The following is a 19,291-nucleotide window of genomic DNA, read 5'->3' as shown; positions in this document are numbered from 1 at the left end:
AAATGTTTGAGAAGCAAGGCGAAACCAAAACTGCACAGTTAGTCACTGAAAGTAAGGCTTCATCCGAAGCACGTGGACGATTTCTGGTGAATGTCTGCGCCGCTTTGAACACTGCACGCCGTCCGGAACAACCTCGTAGTTTACGTCACTGATGCGTCGCAGAACCTTGTAGGGTCCGAAGTATCTTCGCAACAGCTTTTTGGAGAGCCCACGCTGACGAATAGGTGTCCAGACCCATACTTTGTCGTCCACGTTGTATACGACGGGTCTGTGCCGGAGGTTGTAATACTTGGCATCGTCGTCTTGCTGTTTGGTGATTCGCAACCTGACAAGTTGTCTGGCTTTTTCTGCTAGCTGGGTAAACTCTTCGGCGTCCGTCTTATTGCCATCATTTTGATGAGGGAGCATTGCGTGAAACGTTGTTGTCCAGTTGACTAACCAACAGAGAGAGTGATCGCTGATAACGGTGAATGTGCGGCCGTGAATGATAACGGCGAATGGGCGGAACAACTTCGTGGCGGCAGTATGACGTCGTCATCGGCAATACGGAAGTGAGGTGGCTGGTGTTCCTCATCTGTAGCAGTCTCCGAGCTTACAGTGAACGTTACGCTTCTGTCACGGATGTCAATCACAGTCCCGTATTCGCGCAAGAAATCCATTCCCAATATGAGCTGTTTACAGCACTCGTGAAGAATGACGAGGGTGGCGACAAAGGTGGAATCAGCGATGAAGAGTCGGGCCGTGCACTTCCCAACCGGTGTCATCAACTGACCTCCTGCAGTTCTTATATTGGGTCCCTGCCATGGCATCTTGACCTTCCTTAGTCTGTCGGCTAGCTGCAGGCTTATTACAGGAAAGTGGGAGCCGGTGTCCACAACAGCCGTCACTTGGTGGCCGTCAATGTGAACGATGAGGTCAGCGCTGATAACGTCGGTTACGTTGGCAGTTGTTCCATTCGTCGGATTAGTCGTTGCTGTCGTCGTCTTCGGCATCGGTGGCTTCGAGCTGTTATATGTCTGCAATGGGGGCTGTTCGGAAGTTTGATTAATGGCAACCCCACTCCCCGAGGTCGCTGCGTCTAGTTTCCCCGTCGCGGGCTAGGGGACCTGCCCCTGGTGACGTCGGCAAAACTGCGACAATTAGGTGAAGTGCCCCGCGCAGGATATGGAGAACGTGACCCGGGCCTTATTGGATTCTGCGGCGGTGCGTTCATAGGAGTGTGATTGTTCGTGCATCGATCGTCGTACGTAGCGTAATAATCACGGTAGCGAGGAAATATCGAGTACTTAGCGTCGCGATAACGGCAAACTCTGTAAACGTGCCCGGCTTCGCCACAATGAAAGCATGCCGATAGACGGTCAGCGGTACGTCACAAATCAGTTTTCCGACGCTGATAGGTAAATAGGGACTCACTATTGAACCACGCTGTGGGCTTCACATTTTGGCTAAATGGCATTCGTCTTGTCGGCGAGATTGGTGCAGTTGGGAAAGTCGTCGGCGGTGACAGCGGCTGGGTTTGCAGGGTTGATGGTGGTCCAGTCATTGGAGTCTGCTGTGCTGAAGGCGCGACGACGGGCCGTCGGACTGCATCAGCATAAGTAAAATGTCGTCGCACACCATTATAGCCGGATGAAGAGAGCCTGACGGACCTCATCCCGGACAAAATCAGCGACAAAAGACAATGCCGGCATCGGTTCAGTTGCTGGAATTAAACCAAGCTGTCGAAGCTCCTCCCTCAAAATCTCCCGGATGACTTCCCGCAGAGGCCTGTCGTTGTCGCAGAGGCTCGCCGCAGTCGTAACAGGGCTACTCGCTCGAACGTTGACCGGGTTCTGCTGGCGGTACCATTGCTGTAGGGCCTGTTCAATAGCTGTGGCTTCTTTCGTGAACTCAGCTACTGTTGTTGGCGGATTTCTCACAAGCCCAGCAAACAGTTGCTCCTTCACGCCTCGCATTAGATACCGCAACTTCCTGTCTTCCGGCATCTCGGAATCCACCCTGCCGAAAAGACGGGTCATGTCCTCGGCGAACATAGTGACGCTCTCGTTTGGTTTTTGAATTCGAGCTTCCAAGAGACGATACTTATAGCGCGAGAACAAAACGACGACACAGAGACAAGAAGAACACGAAAGACACGAGCGCTACTTCCAACTGAGTTTATTGCGCAGAGCACGAAAATATATAGAGGAGACAGTAACCATGTGATAAAAAGCATAAGGCACAAAGAGCAGAACATGAGTAAGAGAAAAACAAAAACAAACAACACAAAAACAAAAGCACTGAAAAACGGCGAAAAAAAACCTTAAAGAAAGCGAAACAGAAAGGTAAAGATAATATAACTACCTGCCCGCACCGAAATCTTTGAGGAACCTGCGTTCCTTCTCGTACAGAGCCATGGAGGGCTTGGTAATACAAGGCACCTGTTCGCGTGCCATCTGCGCGGCCTCGACAATGACTCGGGTGCTTTCATCTCTTTGCTTGTACAGCGTCGCTGTGTCCTTGAAGAGAGGAACACAATTGCACTCAGTGCAGTGCTGAGCAAGAAAACCATGTTTCCCGTTTCTAATATTGTTAGCGTGTTCTCTCAGCCGATTGTTCAGACACCTTTTGGTCGTTCCGACATAACAAGCACCGCATGAAAGGAGGGTCCTATAGACAACTTCCCGGGAGCAGGCCGCATGCCTGTTTCTATGTTGAACTCTGCATTCCGTTGATGATTGCGTTTTCAGGGGGTTTGTAGATTTGGTAAGGCTGATTAATTTGAACGGTGCCGAGAACAGGACATGAACTCCGTTGCACATTCTCCTTTCTGTCAAGACTACTAAAGGTGTCGATCAGCTGGTTGTGGAAGTCGTCCCACGTAGCCATGCTTCTTTCCCTGTTGATGTACCACGTCTAAGCGTTGTGGCCATGGTGGTTGAAGGAGGCAAGCGATTGCTGGCAGTTTCTGGCAAGGGATTGAGCTTGGGAGCTAGGCCTCGCAGACAGCGACTGGAATGGTGGACTGGTGTGTCGACGGGTGGTAGTGATTCCGGGCTCGAATGTCGGGTCCGCGAAGGGGTGCCAAGCATGAAGACGTACCCCGCACCTCCACCAGTGCGACGACGCGAGATTGGCGAGCAGACAAAGCGCCTCAAACAAATAAGATTTATCGATCGCAGGAAACAGACAGCAACGACTTCTTCGTCTTTTGCCCTCGGCCATGGACACTCGCGCTGCTTCGCAGTCCTCACCACTGGCACATACGCACGGCAATACATACATACATACATACATACATACATACATACATACATACATACATACATACATACATACATACATACATGCATGCATGCATGCATGCATGCATGCATACATACATACATACATACATACATACATACATACATACATACATACATACATACATACATACATACATACATACATACATACATACATACATACATACATACATACATACATACATACATACATACATACATACATACATACATACATACATACATACATACGGACGGACGGGCGGGCAGACGGGCGGGCGCGCGGGCGGGCGGACGGGCGGGCAGGCGAGCGGCCGGGCGGGCGGAAGAACATGCATACATACATACAGAGAGACCAACGGCGAACGGATAGAAATACATATAAACAGACAGACGTCAAGGCTTTCCTCAGAGCCTGGTGTTTTCGTTTGCGCGTCGCCAGTGAACTCAGCGAGGCTCTGGCGGTGCCAGTGGGTGTGCCGCAGGGCACTGTGTTGAGCCCTTTTCTGTTCAAGTAGCTCTCGCACGCCTCATGGACCACATCCCACGCGGCACTGCCTACGAGGTGCGTGCTGCTGTCTACGCCAACGTTGGGCTTTTCTCAAGTGGTCCCACCTTTCGTGGTCGCCAGGTCCGCGAGGGACTTCAGGCTGCCATCGATGCAGTGGACGGCTTCATCGCGGTCATTGGGCTCCAGCTCTCCGTCGCCAAGACACAGACCATGCTAGTCCACCCGAAGCACTCGGGGCGATAAGATGTTCCGAAGCTCGTCCTTCGCGGCCACCGGCTGCCGTGGAAGCGCAGAGTTCGCTATCTTGGTCTCACCATCAACCACCGGCTCAGCTGGAGGCCCACAATGGCGTCCACTCACAGTGACTCAGGAAGGAATGGCGGCATGGCCTCCTGCATCCTCGGCAGTGGCAGGGGTTGCTCCCCGGACATCGCGCTCCGTTTCTTCAACGCGGTAGCCTCGGCCTAAGTCCTCTACGCGGTCCCGCTCGTCGCGCTTCCACCCGCGCAATGGGACGCGCTCGACACCCTTCACCATGGCGTCGTTCGCGCCCTGTATGGCCTGCCACGCTCGTCGCCGATAGGCCCCAATCTGGCGGAGGCTGGAGAGACGTCGCTCTCACTTCGAGCGAGCGGCAGTGTGCTGCGCCATATTCATCGCATATACCTCACGCCCGAGGGAAGACGCCTGGCTGGACGACTCCTCGATCGCCCGCACTTGGGCATGGGCTGGCGCGCCTTGGAGTACGCTGCGCTCATGCCCGAACCACCCTACTGCGGCTGGCTCCCGATCCCGCCGCACCAGGATCCCGGCCTCGTGGTTACGACCACAGTCCCCACCATCCGGTCGAAAAGGAACACGCCCCAGTCTGCCCTCCAGCAGGAAACTGCCGCGATGCTCGAGGAACGGCTCGCCGGTCGAGTTCTCCTGTACACTTATGACTCGGTCACAGTGGATGGTTCGGCGCCAGCCGCTAGTTTCGTCCCATCGCTCGGATTCCACGATAAGTGCCGGCTTCCCATCAGTGCCTCCTGTACTGCTGCTGAAATGCCCTTTCCTCCTCCTATCTCTTTATCCTCTCTCTTTCACTTCCCCTTCCGCATTCCTGAACGGGGCCACTTAGCTATTACTCTCTATTCCCCACGCTTTTCTCTTCACTTTTTCCTCCCAAGAACCTCTATTGTCTGTGTTTCATTACTCACCGTAGACGGATAAATAGACAGCTAAATGGACGCCGGCCATCTTAAGTTTCATTCGAATTCTCACGTAGCCGGCAAAATAAACAGCTCTGAGAAGACCACATCGCAGACAAATACGATGCAGGCTACTTTGCTGTGTAAACAAGAGGGCGGCTCAGAGAATCGCTCAGATAAATGAAATCTTATTGAAATGGTCGTCTGCACACAAAGAGACGCTTTCCCAGACGCTCAATGTGACTAAAATTTATTTGTTTTTGATTTCAACACGAAAGAAGCCAGAAAACTAACTGTCACTCTTGTTTATTATAACTTTTTCTTCTCGGTGCAAGGTGGCGCATTGTCGCGTAAAAGCCGCCCAAAGTGTTCTATTTCTCGGACAGCATAGGCTTGATGCTGTCTGCTAAGCAGTCTTCATAGACTGGCTACGTGCTGTCTAAGAATTGGAACACGGATGGATGGATGGATGGATGGATGGATGGATGGATGGATGGATGGATGGATGGATGGATGGATGGATGGATGGATGGATGGATGGATGGATGGATGGATGGATGGATGGATGGATGGATGGATGGACGGACGGACGGATGGACGGACGGACGGATGGTGGATGGATGGATGGATGGATGGATGGATGGATGGATGGATGGATGGATGGATGGATGGATGGATGGACGGATGGACGGATGGACGGACAGACGAATGGATGGATGGATGGATGGATGGATGGATGGATGGATGGATGGATGGATGGATGGATGGATGGATGGATGGATGGATGGATGGATGGATGTGTAGCGAGAGAGGAAGATGGGACGGCGGCCAACGTGGTCGTGTCGTTCTCTCGCCTCTCTATTATCCAGGGCGAAGGCCGAAGCGGAGTGGCGGCGGCTGCCACGTCCGAACCGCCAGGCCAGAAGCTCGATCTTCACAGCTCGAGCCTCGAGCTGTCGCATCAGCTTCACGAGAGGCGCAGCGCGGTGGCTAGAAAAATGACGATGATGATGAATGGCGATGATGATGACGCTACAGATGAATGGATAGATGGATGGATGGATGGATGGATGGATGGATGGATGGATGGATGGACGGACGGACGGACGGACGGACGGACGGACGGACGGACGGACGTGGCTGTACCCCTGAGATCGGGTGGCGGCTAAAGCCACCTAGCCGTAATACTTAGTGAACCGCCGACTCGATTTATCTTTTTTTCCTTTAAATATTCAGGTATAGCATTGGTACTTTGCAGTGAATGGTTGCATTTTCACTCGTGGCTTGACTTTAGCCACCAATAAGATAACCTCCTTCTATTGAATTCGACCCGCTTAACGTCTATTTTGCCCTCCCTGTCTCTAAACACCAGGGCTGTGAAAAACTTTGCGCCATCATCGTGAACTATAGGGTGAATCCCTTTACAGAACATTATCAAGTGTTCGGCAGTTTCCTCCTCTTCTCCGCATACACTGCATACCGCGTCTACCCCTTCGTATTTGGCCCGATATGTCTTGGTTCGCAATACTCCTGTCCTGGCCTCATACAGTAGCGAACTACCCCGAGTATTATCGTAGATCTTTTTCTTGGCAATTTCCTGCTTAAAAGTTCGATGGATCTCTAGTACGGACTTCTTGATCATGCCAATTCTCTACATGTCGCTCTTCGTTTCTTTCCTCTTCTTCTTAACTGATAGTTCTTTCCAGTTTGGCCTCCTACTGTTTTCTAAGTATTTACCCGTGAATTTTCCGTTTCGCTCCCTTTATTTTGTATCGACATTCTTCACGTACAAGTAGCTGAAAACCATCCTAGCCCAACGCTCCTCCCCCATTTCTCTCAATCGCTTCTCAAATTTTATTTTGCTGCTAGCATCCCTTCCCTCAAATGATGCCCATCCCATATCACCTTGTACTCCCTGATATGCTGTATTCTCGTGAGCTCCTAAACCAAGTCTATCTATTTCACGTTGCTTAATTTCTAATCTTGCTTGAACATCTGATCTCATGCACAAGACCGCATTGCCGTACGTCAGACCCAGAATGCGTGAGTGCTGTGATGTTTGTGTTGGCGGCTAGTTCTCCGTATCATCCGCTGCAGTCGCACCACTTTCTAGCTTGAACAAGCCATTATAGCAAATACGCCACCTGACGGTGAGCTCTTCGTCAGTTTTGCTTCACAAAGGGGCGTAGGATAGCTAGCGCCATCATGAGGGCATGAAAAGCGAGCCGTCAAATGCGTGAGTGCTGTAATGTTTGTGTAGGTGGCTGATTCTCCGTATCATCCGCTGCAATCGCACCACTTTCTAGCTACAACGAACTCCTAGTACTTTCCGATAAGCTTTCTAAGCTGCTGCCGCTGTAAAATGAGCAATATTTTGTACCCTTCAATGCGTTGGACAAGCAGTTTGGCTAAGACTGCAATGCATGGATCCCGCCTGCAAGAGACTCTCATCGGCGTTCCCTCCCGACGCTGTCCGCGTCCTACAGGAACGCAAGAGGTGTCTGTGTGCACTGCAAGAAACGCGCATCAGCGTGGCATGGACACACAGCCTGGGTCGCCTGCTGCGGTGCCCTCACAATGGCGCCAGTCTAGGTTTTGTGTCCGCGGCTCTAGCGGCACCCTTTTCGAAAAGGGTATATAAACGAACGAACGAAGGGACTGGCAGGTGAACAGACAGACTGACGGACGGACGAGCAGACAGACAGACAGACAGACAGACAGACAGACAGACAGACAGACAGACAGACAGACAGACAGACAGACAGACAGACAGACAGATGGGTGGACGGATGGGCAGACGGGCGGATGGACATACTATAAGGGGGTTTATTGGATAAAACCAACTGCCTGGTTCCAGAGGTGTCAGTCACTGTCACGAGCTCAGCTCTTCGTCGTAGTCGTCTTTCAAGTGCTCCAACTAGATACTGTCTCTCTCCCTCTTCCCCACTACAATACAGACAGACAGAAACACAGGCAGACAGGCAGGCAGGCAGGCAGACAGACAGACAGACAGACAGACAGACAGACAGACAGACAGACAGACAGACAGACAGACGGATGGGGGCGGATGGGCGGACGGGCGGATGGACATGCATACAGACAGGCAGACGGACGGACAGACAGACAGACGGACAGATAGACATACGACAGATAGCCAGGCGAATGGACATACGACAGACAGATAGACCGACGGACGGATGAACATACAGAAAGTCAGATGGGCGGATGATTCACGGTTTGCTGATAAACCCCTTCGAAGCTTCGCCCCACTCATCATCATTCATACCGTGGATATGCTGTGATATTTTCACAGCCTGCTCAATTCTCTCCATGCTATATCTGCATGCTACCTTACGCCTACTGATTAACCTCGAAAGGTCCACTAGGCCTGGTTTGTCGGTTGCATTTGAGACATTCATGGTTTGTCATCTCTTGATAATACTTTCGTTTCCTGAGATAGTTTTTAGACTATACCTCCGCCTTCCGTTGCGCATTCTTTGATGGTGCTATTATGATTATCGTCTGTTGTGTCAACATTAACGTCGGTTACTTCGTTTAGTGCGTCGAATCCTTTCTGAAGCAAAACTTTGAATTCCTGTACTTTTTCTTTCACCACTAGTTCATTATTTGGCTCCTTGCGTAATAGTTTCTTTCTTTGCTTTTTTTTAAATCTAGGTGAGTTCGAGCGCTTGCCATTCTATGGTCACGGCATCGGATCTTGTCAACTACTTCTACATCCTGTACAATGTCTGCGTGTGCACACTGACTTCATTCTGTGTGCTCACGGAGGCTCCCCTGACCAGGACAATCTTTTCGACAACTAAGAGTCTTTTCTTTCTGAAAAATCCGTACAGATTTATTTATGGCTTCGTGGTACAAATGGGTGGATTCATTACATCACTCCCGCGCAATAAAGGAGCCATCTTGGCCCTCCAAGTACTAGAGCATAAGGGGGATATAGTACCACTTAAACCTGGAAACGCGCACAACTTCTTGTCCGTGGCGATGCTTGTCCGAAGACGCGGCGAGTGGCTCCGCGAGGTAATTGACAGCGGAAGTTTGTTGCAGAACCCGATAAGCGCCACAGTACTTCGAAGATGGCTTGTGAGAGTGTACCGCGGGAGTAGATAGAATCCACAACCACACCAAAGTGCCGTGGTTAACGTATGTAGCACTAGTCGATTCACTGTGACGATGTTTCTGAAGAGTTTGGTCTTGTGACGTGAATGAACGAGCAAGCTAGTGACATTCTCCATCATATGCGGCTCCTCTTGAAACGGTTGTGAAATCGGAAGCGTCAGACTGGTACGGAAGGATTGTGACCGTTGTGGGAGAAGGTTCGTATCCATAAAGAAGAAAGAAAAATGAGAATCTGGTGATGCGTTGTGTTGCCGTGTTGTATGCGTACTTGATGAAAGGTAGTATGCTGTCCCAAATGGTGTGGTCAGATGAAGCATACATGGACAACATATCGCCAAGAGTACTATTGCAACGCTTCTTCATCCCATTAGTTTGGGGATGATGTGCCGTTGTAGTGTGTTGTATGATGCAACACTGCTTTAGCAAGGCTGTAAAGGCGTCGGATAGAAAAACACGGCCGCAGTCGCTGAGTAATTCTCGAGGCGCTGCATGTCTTAAAACTAGACTTCGGAGTATCAAGCTGGCAACGTCGTTTGCTGTAGCAGAAATTAGCGCTGATGTTTCAGCATACCGCTTCAGGTGACCGATGGCCCCTACAACCCAGCGGTTTCCGCTCGGAGTATAAAGAAGCGGACCGTATAGGTCAATTCCACGCGCCCAAAAGGTCGGGCGGGACATGGTAGGGGTTGTAATGTGCCGGCGATATGTTGAGGTAGCGTCTTGCGTCGTTGGCACGTAGAGCACGACTGGGTGTACTGGCGAACGAAACGGTACACACCTCACCAGTAGTACCGAAGGTGCAGGCATGTGTATGTCTTCAAGACACCAGTGTGACCGCATTGTAGATCATAGTGAGCCGTGGCACAGATGTCGGAGCGGAGTTGCCGGGGAACAACAAGCAGCCACTTTCGGCCAATATTGCTGTAGCTGCGGCGGTAGAACAGGTTGTCTCTAACGGCGAAGTGTTGGCCTTGGCGCCGAAACATCCAGGAGACAGGAGAAGGCGTCTTGTTTGAGAAGAAGTCCAACAGCGAAGTGATCCAGTGGTCTTACGTTGCTCGCAAAGCATGTCAGAAATATTGATGGCAAAGGCACCACCCACGAAAAATAGACGAGCAGATGGGCTCAGCAAGCAAAGGTGAGCGTGATAGGGCCTCTGCATCAGAATGCTTCGGACCAGAATGAGCAACATGGCAAGTTAGGCCAGTTGGATTACGTTCATAATTAAAATGTCAGCCTCTTCTGTCCATCCGTTTTTCAGTGCGATTCAACAAAATTTTTAATTATGGACAATAATGGTAAACAACACTTACGTCGCGTTTTTGCATGCACAATGCCAAGCGAGTGAGCCGACCATTTGGATTTTTCAGCGAAGATGGCCAGCATAGGGAATGATGATCGGTCACAATGTCAAGTGGACATCCATACAAAATTTTCCAATTGCCCATATAATGGTGGGACACTCTTTTTTGTGACTTAGTAATTTTTCTCATCTTTCGTGAGCACGCGGCTGGCACAAGCAACAACGTACTCTTCAAACCCACGTTTCCGGCGGGAGAGCGCAGCACCAAGCCCGACGCCACTGCCGTCCGTCTAAAGCTGTGTTAGTGCTGACGAATCGAAATGTCGTAGTATTGGCGGTGCATTGAGAAGGCACTAAAGTTGTTGAAAGCATCGTCTCACGCTCTATGGTGATAGATCAGAACTGCCGCCGGGAAGGTTGGTGAAGGGGGCCAAAAGCGAAATCACGGACGCAGCGTCAAAAATAAGAGCACTAACCAATGAAGCTTCGAAGCTCTTTAGCGGTGGTTGGTTTCGGGAGCGCGGCAACTGCACTAAGTTTTGCAGGGTCCTCAAGGATAACGTCTTTTGAAACTACATGGCCGAGGATGGTAAGCTTGCGGGCAGCGAAGTGGCATATTACTTAAAATTAAGTTGAAGACCCGCCTTGACAAGGCACAACAGAACACCTATATCCTACCATTAGAGAAGAGAAACTGTACCATTGACAGTGCAACAAAAATAAGGGTAGCGGTGGCGTTGTGAACTAACTTATCCGACCTAGAGAGAGCGCTGGTAGGCCTATCATCATCATTGCGCTAAAGCAATATGGCGACTGCTTTCGTAGCGGGTGCGGGGGGTCGCTGTGCGCGCCCGCCGGTTTATCGGCGTTTATTCGCTGCTATTGCGGGGTGGTATTCGTGCACACGGCACCCTAAAGTTACAATAAATATTTCCGCTATGCCCCCAGGTGACCGAGGGGCCTCAACTGGCAAAAAACACGCCAAGCAAATAAGTTTACATTGTTTATTGACAATCATGAATGCAGCAGCATACATGTAAATAATGAACACTGTCTCTCACAGAGTTGAACAATACATGAAAAAACAGTGATAGCCATCTGTTCAATAATATTACCCACTGCAATTGTGCAACCTTGTCTCTTGGCTCGTTCAGTCAGACAACGATATTTACATTGGACACCTCTTGCACAGCATTTGGTACTGTGCTGCCCATTGGCTTTCTCACCACACATGCTCACAAAAAGTGCAGTGTCAATACGATTAGCCTGAGCCGCAATATGATATTTGACAACGCATTGGCGAGACGCACATCGCATTGAATAAAAAGAAATTACCCCACGCTGTTGGGCTAGGTATCCCTGCATTGTTCTCCATATAACATTGTTCTCGATATTGTGTTTAGAATCTGTGTTTTTAAGTGCGCGTCCGATCTTTTTACGACTAACTAGATCAACTTCCAGTTGTGGTAAGCAAGTGCATCCTGGGAAAACACCATTTACAGGATCATGTTGAAAAGGAAACTTAGTTTACGTTTCAAAATAGGTAAAAGGGTGGAAGTGACAGGCACTTTAATTGAGCAACACTTGGCGAATAATGAAAGCCTGAGTCAAACACTCCATCAAGTCAACATTCTTGCGAAAGTTGTCACCAATGACAAGTTGAGAAGTGCTACCTTTGCACTTGCTCGCCTACTGTAAATCAGCTGACACACGAGATACAGGATGCCTGTTAGTTCTCCCAAAAGCACTCATTCACAAAAAAATAAATTTTGCACCAGTGGATAGCACTCGCAATACACTGCACATGACATATACGCATACAATAGGGACATATGGAATACTGGGCAGCTGAGAAGTGCTGGAAGTCACGGTAACAATGTTAAAAATAGGCAGTGAATAATTATTCCGGTCAAATCTGCATAATGAAATTTTCTATGATGTTTATTCAGAAAGTAAGGGCCATTTGCTAATCTTTAAGTATTTGCACGTCAGACTGAATAGTTATGTGCACAGCACAATCTGCTACTTCTCAGTGAAAGTACGAAGTGATTGTTCTGGCTCAGTAGTCATCTGCTTCACGGGGAACGCAGACACCAATGTTGGCGAATATTTTTGCTCCCGCCTGTTGAGGGGTGCACACTGTATTTACATTTTTGCATGCAAAATAATCACTAGCTTTTTCAATTTACGAGGAGTTGTGCACAGTTCATGGACCAACTGTGAGGAGTGAGGCAAGTGTCAGAACACGAAGTTGAGACTTCCGAAATGGCTGCATGAGCGCGTACGAAAAAGAGAGGAGCACCACGCCAAGCATACAGACCAACCAAACTGTTCAAGTGGACAGGATATTGCAATAGATTGAGGACTAACAGTTACTGGTCTGTAAGGCAAAGTTCCCCTTGTTGGCCTCGCTACAATTTGCACAATTTTTGCCGATATGCGCAGATATCACAAAGTTAGGTTCCAAAAATGCTTACCGACTAACTCAAACATTAAAGGACATCAAGTGGATCAGCGTTCTTGGACTGCTACTGATAAAACAGGGATGATTTGTTTTCGCACACTGTTGCACAGGTGACGACGCTTCATACTCAATCGCAGAAACAACACAGTGGTGCTACCACTTCTTTTCACAAAAAGGGAAAAAATTTCAAGCAGTTAGCTTACTCCAGTTAAAAAATGGCAGCCACCAATTTTCAAGTCAAAAAGGGGATCTTTAGTTTTTAATTTTATAAAAAGTGGGCCACACGTACAGCTGACATATACTGTGAAACACTCACCACAGTAATAAGCACGATAAACATTGATGACGTCACTAATTCTCATCCGGAATCGGCCTCCTACATGACAACATGCATCCTTGCACTACAATCAGAACCAATGAGAAGATCAAATATTTTGGTAGGAACACTAATTACTTGCCCTGCTGTCCTGCGCCAGCACCATGTGGTTATTTCCTATTCTTTCACTCGAAACAGTGGCGCGTGGTACGATTTGAAGATGGTGAGAAATTCAAGATAACCGTTCGCAACAGGTTTAGTTAACAAGTGGCAACCTTTTATTCAGATTGGCTATAGAAACTACTGCAACGGTACGAGAAACACTAAAAAGTCAGCAGTGATTTTCTAGAAAAGTGAAGTAGGTTTTCGCTAAACTGAGCCCAGCAAGAAAAATTTTTGCTAATGAATATTTACTTGCTTGAAACCAAATGGTCTTCACTTTTTGAATGACCTTCATAAAATTGTCATGCTTTGGATCGACAGATGTATGAATGAGTTTTTTTTTTGTGCCAATGGTGCATGATCATCAAAGACACTGCTCAAACGATGAGCAATGGCAGAAGCTGAATTCACATTTTTATTCTTCACTACTTTCTAACTGTCTGCCTCACTCTTAACACAGGTATCACACAAAAGTAGTCATTTTGGCTACATATTTCACAGCAATATCAAGGAAATAGCTGCAAGTAGACATTCCAATTATCAACATGTACAAACACTGGCCAACTTTAATTATACCCACTGAGTGCACTCAGTCATTGTTCTGTTAAAAAATTGACATACCTTTAAGGATTCCTTGTCATGCGTCAAGTATTTCACATAGAACAATTATTGTTACAGTAAAAGGTCGTTATTTGAACTCGGTTAAGTAAAAGCGCACAGCCCTGTGTATTTTTACCGGGGGAAATCTCTTGACAATTTGAACACATTGGTATCCACAACAGCTAATTCAAACTGGGAGCCCCTTGTTTTTGTTGCTGCTTGCACAAGTCTGTCCAAAGTGATTGCAACATTTTGCAAAAACAAACCAAACTAAATTAACTAGAGAAAAACAACTGAACACCAGCATTTCTCAGCAGATGAGATTTCGGATGCTGAATCGGTGCCCTTGGACAAGCTAGGAATTATGGTCATGGGGTCACAGTGGAATGAATGAAAGCGAATGCAAATTACTCATCACTTCTCATTTTGATTGCGTTAACTCTGTCATGTAAACAAACATGTTTCCAAACACAAATATTGGCATACGTTCAAACACTAAGACTCACTGCTTGCGTGCAAGTCGGTGCTTGTTTTTGGCGTATCATCTGCCTGATTACACCCACTGCAGGACAAAGGCCTCTCCCATGATCGGCCAATGAACTTGATCCTGTGCTTTCTGCTGCCACGTTATACGTACAAACTTTTCAATATCGTTGGCCCACCTAACCTTCTGTCTTCACTTCATGCGTTTTCCTTCTCTGTGAATTGGCACGGCGGAAGCTCTGGGCACGGCGGAAGCTCTGCGAATATGTTGCTCAGAAATCTGCTCCTGTTTTTCGTACAGGCCGTGGTCTTCGCTTCATCCACCGGTCACGGGCAGGCGGAGTGCAGCGCTCTCCCGGACATCAGCGAGGATTGGCACCGTGGCAGCTGGAACATGGATTCTTCAAAATGCTGCTTCAGCGACGAACTCATGGGCATGCGCTCTTGGCCACCCCAACCAGCTGCGCAGCTCAGCACGACGTCGATTACGTCAGCGATGGTAGAGAGTATAAATCGCTTGGACCGGGCCATCTTCACCAGTGGGCACGGCGGAAGCTCTGCGAATATGTTGCTCAGAAATCCGCTCCTGTTTTTCGTACAGGCCGTGGTCTTCGCTTCATCCACCGGTCACGGGCAGGCGGAGTGCAGCACTCTCCCGGACATCAGCGAGGATTGGCACCGTGGCAGCTGGAACATGGATTCTTCAAAATGCTGCTTCAGCGACGAACTCCTGGGCATGCGCTCTTGGCCACCCCAACCAGCTGCGCAGCTCAGCACGACGTCGATTACGTCAGCGATGGTAGAGAGTATAAATCGCTTGGACCGGGCCATCTTCACCAGTGGGCACGGCGGAAGCTCTGCGAATATGTTGCTCAGAAATCCGCTCCTGTTTTTCGTACAGGTGAGAGACGATCGCAATCTTTCATGTTATCGAGACGACAATGTTTGCCTTGTGCTTCTGCCGTGCCCACGGTCATTGCTTCTTGCGTACTGTGCCGTTTATGAATGCCTGGTTGACCTATTGTCGTCGTGTGGTGATGTTGAGCCTAATCCGGGCCCCACAACAGAAGCAATGCTGAAAACTATTATCAATGATATTCGCGAGCTGAAAGACAGTTCGAGCGCGGTCAACCAACAATTAAGTAAAACGGTTGATAGGCTGACCAGTATCGAAAAAAAACTGGATGACCTTTCTCGAACTGTCGCTTCTAACACAACCAAGGTAGCTGACCTACAAAAACAAGTAGACGGGCTGACAAAAAAAATTGACGACCTTGAAAACCGCAGTCGACGAAATAACTTGCTTATTTTTGGCGTGACAGAAAAGAATGATGCTGATCAGCCTCTTGGTGAACAAGTGGCAAAGGGCAACTTGGAAGACATAATTCAGGTGCCAAATGTTGCCATCGAGCGCATTCATAGGATTGGCAAGCCAGTGGCAAACAAGTGCCGGCCAGTCATTCTTAAGCTAGTTGACGGAAGAGACAAAACTAGGATTCTAAAGAACTGCGGTAATCTAAAAGGCACAGGGTACAGCATTTCGGAGGATTTTTCGCCTCGAGTGCAACAAATACGAAAAAAGCTATGGGCGAGCGCACGAGAAGAACGGAGTAGTGGAGCAAAAGTTGCTTTGATCTTTGACAAGATCAAAGTCAACGGTAAGCTTTATCGGTGGGATGACTCACTGAACTCAAGGGTTCCGGTAGTTGTGCAGTGACACAGCAGCAATCTGGAGCCTCAACGAGCGCTACCGGCTCCACTTTCTCACGCGGTCCCGTCAACATTTTCTGTAATAAACATAAACGCTCGAAGTGTCGTCAACAAATCGGTCGATCTAGAAAGCGTCCTCATTGCTTATGATCCCGACGTCACAATCCTTACTGAAACATGGCTTCAAAATGACATTCCCGACTCGGCAGTAATTCCTAGCTCTCATGAAATCCTTCGTCACGACCGAGGTTCAAAGGGGGGCGGTGTAGCGATAGTACTGAAAAAGGGCATGGATTTTAAGGTTTTGTCGCACGGGACGTGCGTCGAAATGACTTGGATAGTTCTTCGGCATAAAAATTTGAGCATGCTCATTGGCGCTGTCTACAGGCCGCCCAATTCCGATATAGCGGTACTCGAAGCTTTGCAAGATTTTTTGCTCGAACAAAGCAAACGTTATACCCACATTCTTGTAGGAGGTGATTTAAATCTGCCAAAAATAAACTGGGATAACTTTTGCGTTACAACACCCTGCCAGCACTCCGAATTGCTACTTGATATAGCGTTTTCCTGTAGCATGACGCAACTTGTAAAGACTCCTACGCGTGTCACTGCAGGCACAAGTTCGATTCTGGACCTTATTTTTGTTTCCGAGTCTATTTGCAAGTTTAACAACACAATTGAAGTTGTACCAGGCATATCGGACCACGGACTAGTATTATTTAAAATCAACATGTTGTGTACTCTCTCGGTCACCCAAGTATCTAGATTCCTCAATTTTAATACTGCCTCGGACGAAAGTATTTTGGACCTCCTAGAGGAGGAGTACGACAAAATTACTAACAAACATTTTCATAACCGCTGTGACGTTAACCAGCTATGGTCGCACTTTAAGACAACCGTTCACAAATGTATAAGTTCGTTCGTTCCGGAGAAAGTGAAAAAAATACATGGCCGTAGTCCTTGGATTACGCGCGACATACTCCATCTAAAACGCAAGATAAAACGCCTGTCATGCTCAAAAACACAACCACGTAGTGCTGCTCTGACGAGCCTCCGCGCCGAACGGCGCAACAAGATTAAAAGCTCCAAATTTCATTTTTTCAACGTGAAAATGCACAACTTTCTCACAACCAATCCAAGAAAATTTTGGATGCACCTTTCCGACAAAAAAGTGAAAGTGACAAAAATTAAAATCAAGGACGCGGACGTGACTGATGCCAGCTGCATAGCAACAGCATTTAACGACTACTTCTCTTCTGTTTTTTTGCGAACGGGTGACACCCCTCCTGATTTCCACGCAAACAATCTCGAACTACCAGACTTGATTATAACAGATGAAGGCATCTTGTCAGCTCTACTTCACCTAGACACAAAAAAATCAGCTGGGCCAGATGAAATACCTAATGCTTTTCTTTATCGGTACGCCGAGTGGTGTTCCAAATACTTAGGCTTAATATTTAGGGAAAGCCTGTTACAAGGCGAAGTTCCAGTAGATTGGAAGAAGGGTAAATTGGTACCCATTCATAAATCAGGTGATAAATATGACGTGAAAAACTACCGCCCTATTTCGTTGTTATGTACAGCCGGCAAGGTTATGGAACACTTCCTTTTCAAACACTTAAGTTCATTTCTGGAGAGTAACCATTTTTTTCCCCAAATCAACACGGTTTCCGGCAAGGCTTTTCAACCACCACACAGTTAATTCACACTACTGATGACTTTCTAAAAACACTTGACAAAGGCGGACAAATAGATGCGATTTTTTTAGACTTTGAAAAAGCTTTCGACCGAGTTTCCCATTCCCATTTGATGTTTAAAATTCGCCGAATCCTAACCAACGAAAGAATTCTTCGATGGCTTGATTGTTATCTATCCCACCAACACCAATACGTTCGGATAGCAGATAAAAATTCTTCTTCCGCTCCCGTGCATTCTGGGGTATACCACAGGGCTCCGTCCTAGGACCACTTTTATTTTTAGTTTATCTAAATGACATGACATCCGAATCTACTGTGCAGTGTCGTTTTTTCGCGGACGACTGCGTTGCGTACCTGCCCATTCAATCAAGAACAGATCACGCCACCCTAAATGAATACTTATCGGTTGTTACAGCATGGTGTAACTCCTGGAAAATGAGCCTCAACATAGCAAAGTGTGTCAAGATGACCATAACACGTAAAAAAATCCCTCGGAATTCACTTACATGTTAAACAACACTGCTATAACAACCGTTAACCAGTACAAATACCTTGGTCTGACAATCACTTCTAATTTGAGCTGGAAAACTCATATTGAAGGTATAACATCAGCAGCACTGCGGCGATTGTGGTTCTTAAAGCATCGCATGAGGCACTGCACCAGCAAAACAAAACTAGTTGCTTACACTACATTGGTACGCCCATTGTTGGAATATGCTGACGTTGTATGGGATCCACACACACAAACTGAAATATACTTACTAGAACGAGTCCAAAATAAATCCCTTCGGTTTATTTACCACGCGTATAGTAGACACTGTTCAGTCACTGAACTCCGTAATAGATCCGCCCTTCCCACATTGGAGTCGCGTAGAAAGCTACATCGCTTAAAATTCCTTTATAACATAGTCAACGGACACTCAGGACTCGCCTTTAACACTTATATGCAGTACAATACATCGCGGAAAACTCGGAACAAGCATGATAACACCATAGTGGTGCCACTTACAAAAACAGATTCTCGGCGATATTCCTTCTTTCCACGAACAATTTCCGACTGGAATGAACTACCTCATGACGTAACCAGCATCGCAGCGCCCGACGCATTCTTATCAGCTGCCACTGCCTGTCTGTAGTAAAAGCTGTCTGGTCGTATGTGCAGATTTCAATTCTTTTTATGATGTTTTTTCACTTCGTGTTAGGAACAAAATTTGGATTGTATTTTTGATACCGTTCTTGTGTTGCTCCTGTAACCCGAGTATTCATGTTCCACGCAAACCTGTTATGTGGTGATTTTATTTCTGTGCCGTGAAGAATAGTGTTATAAGTGGCTGCAAGTATGAAAGTTTGTATCACTCCTGCCTTGGCCACCAAGAGGTGGCTGGCAGTATGCAATAAATGATAAATGAAATAAATGAAATGAATTCAGTCAGTTACCCTTAATGA

This window comes from Rhipicephalus microplus, chromosome 3, assembly GCF_043290135.1.
Source record: "Rhipicephalus microplus isolate Deutch F79 chromosome 3, USDA_Rmic, whole genome shotgun sequence".
Lineage (NCBI taxonomy): Eukaryota > Metazoa > Arthropoda > Arachnida > Ixodida > Ixodidae > Rhipicephalus > Rhipicephalus microplus.
Note: the sequence above shows the minus strand (reverse complement) of the source record.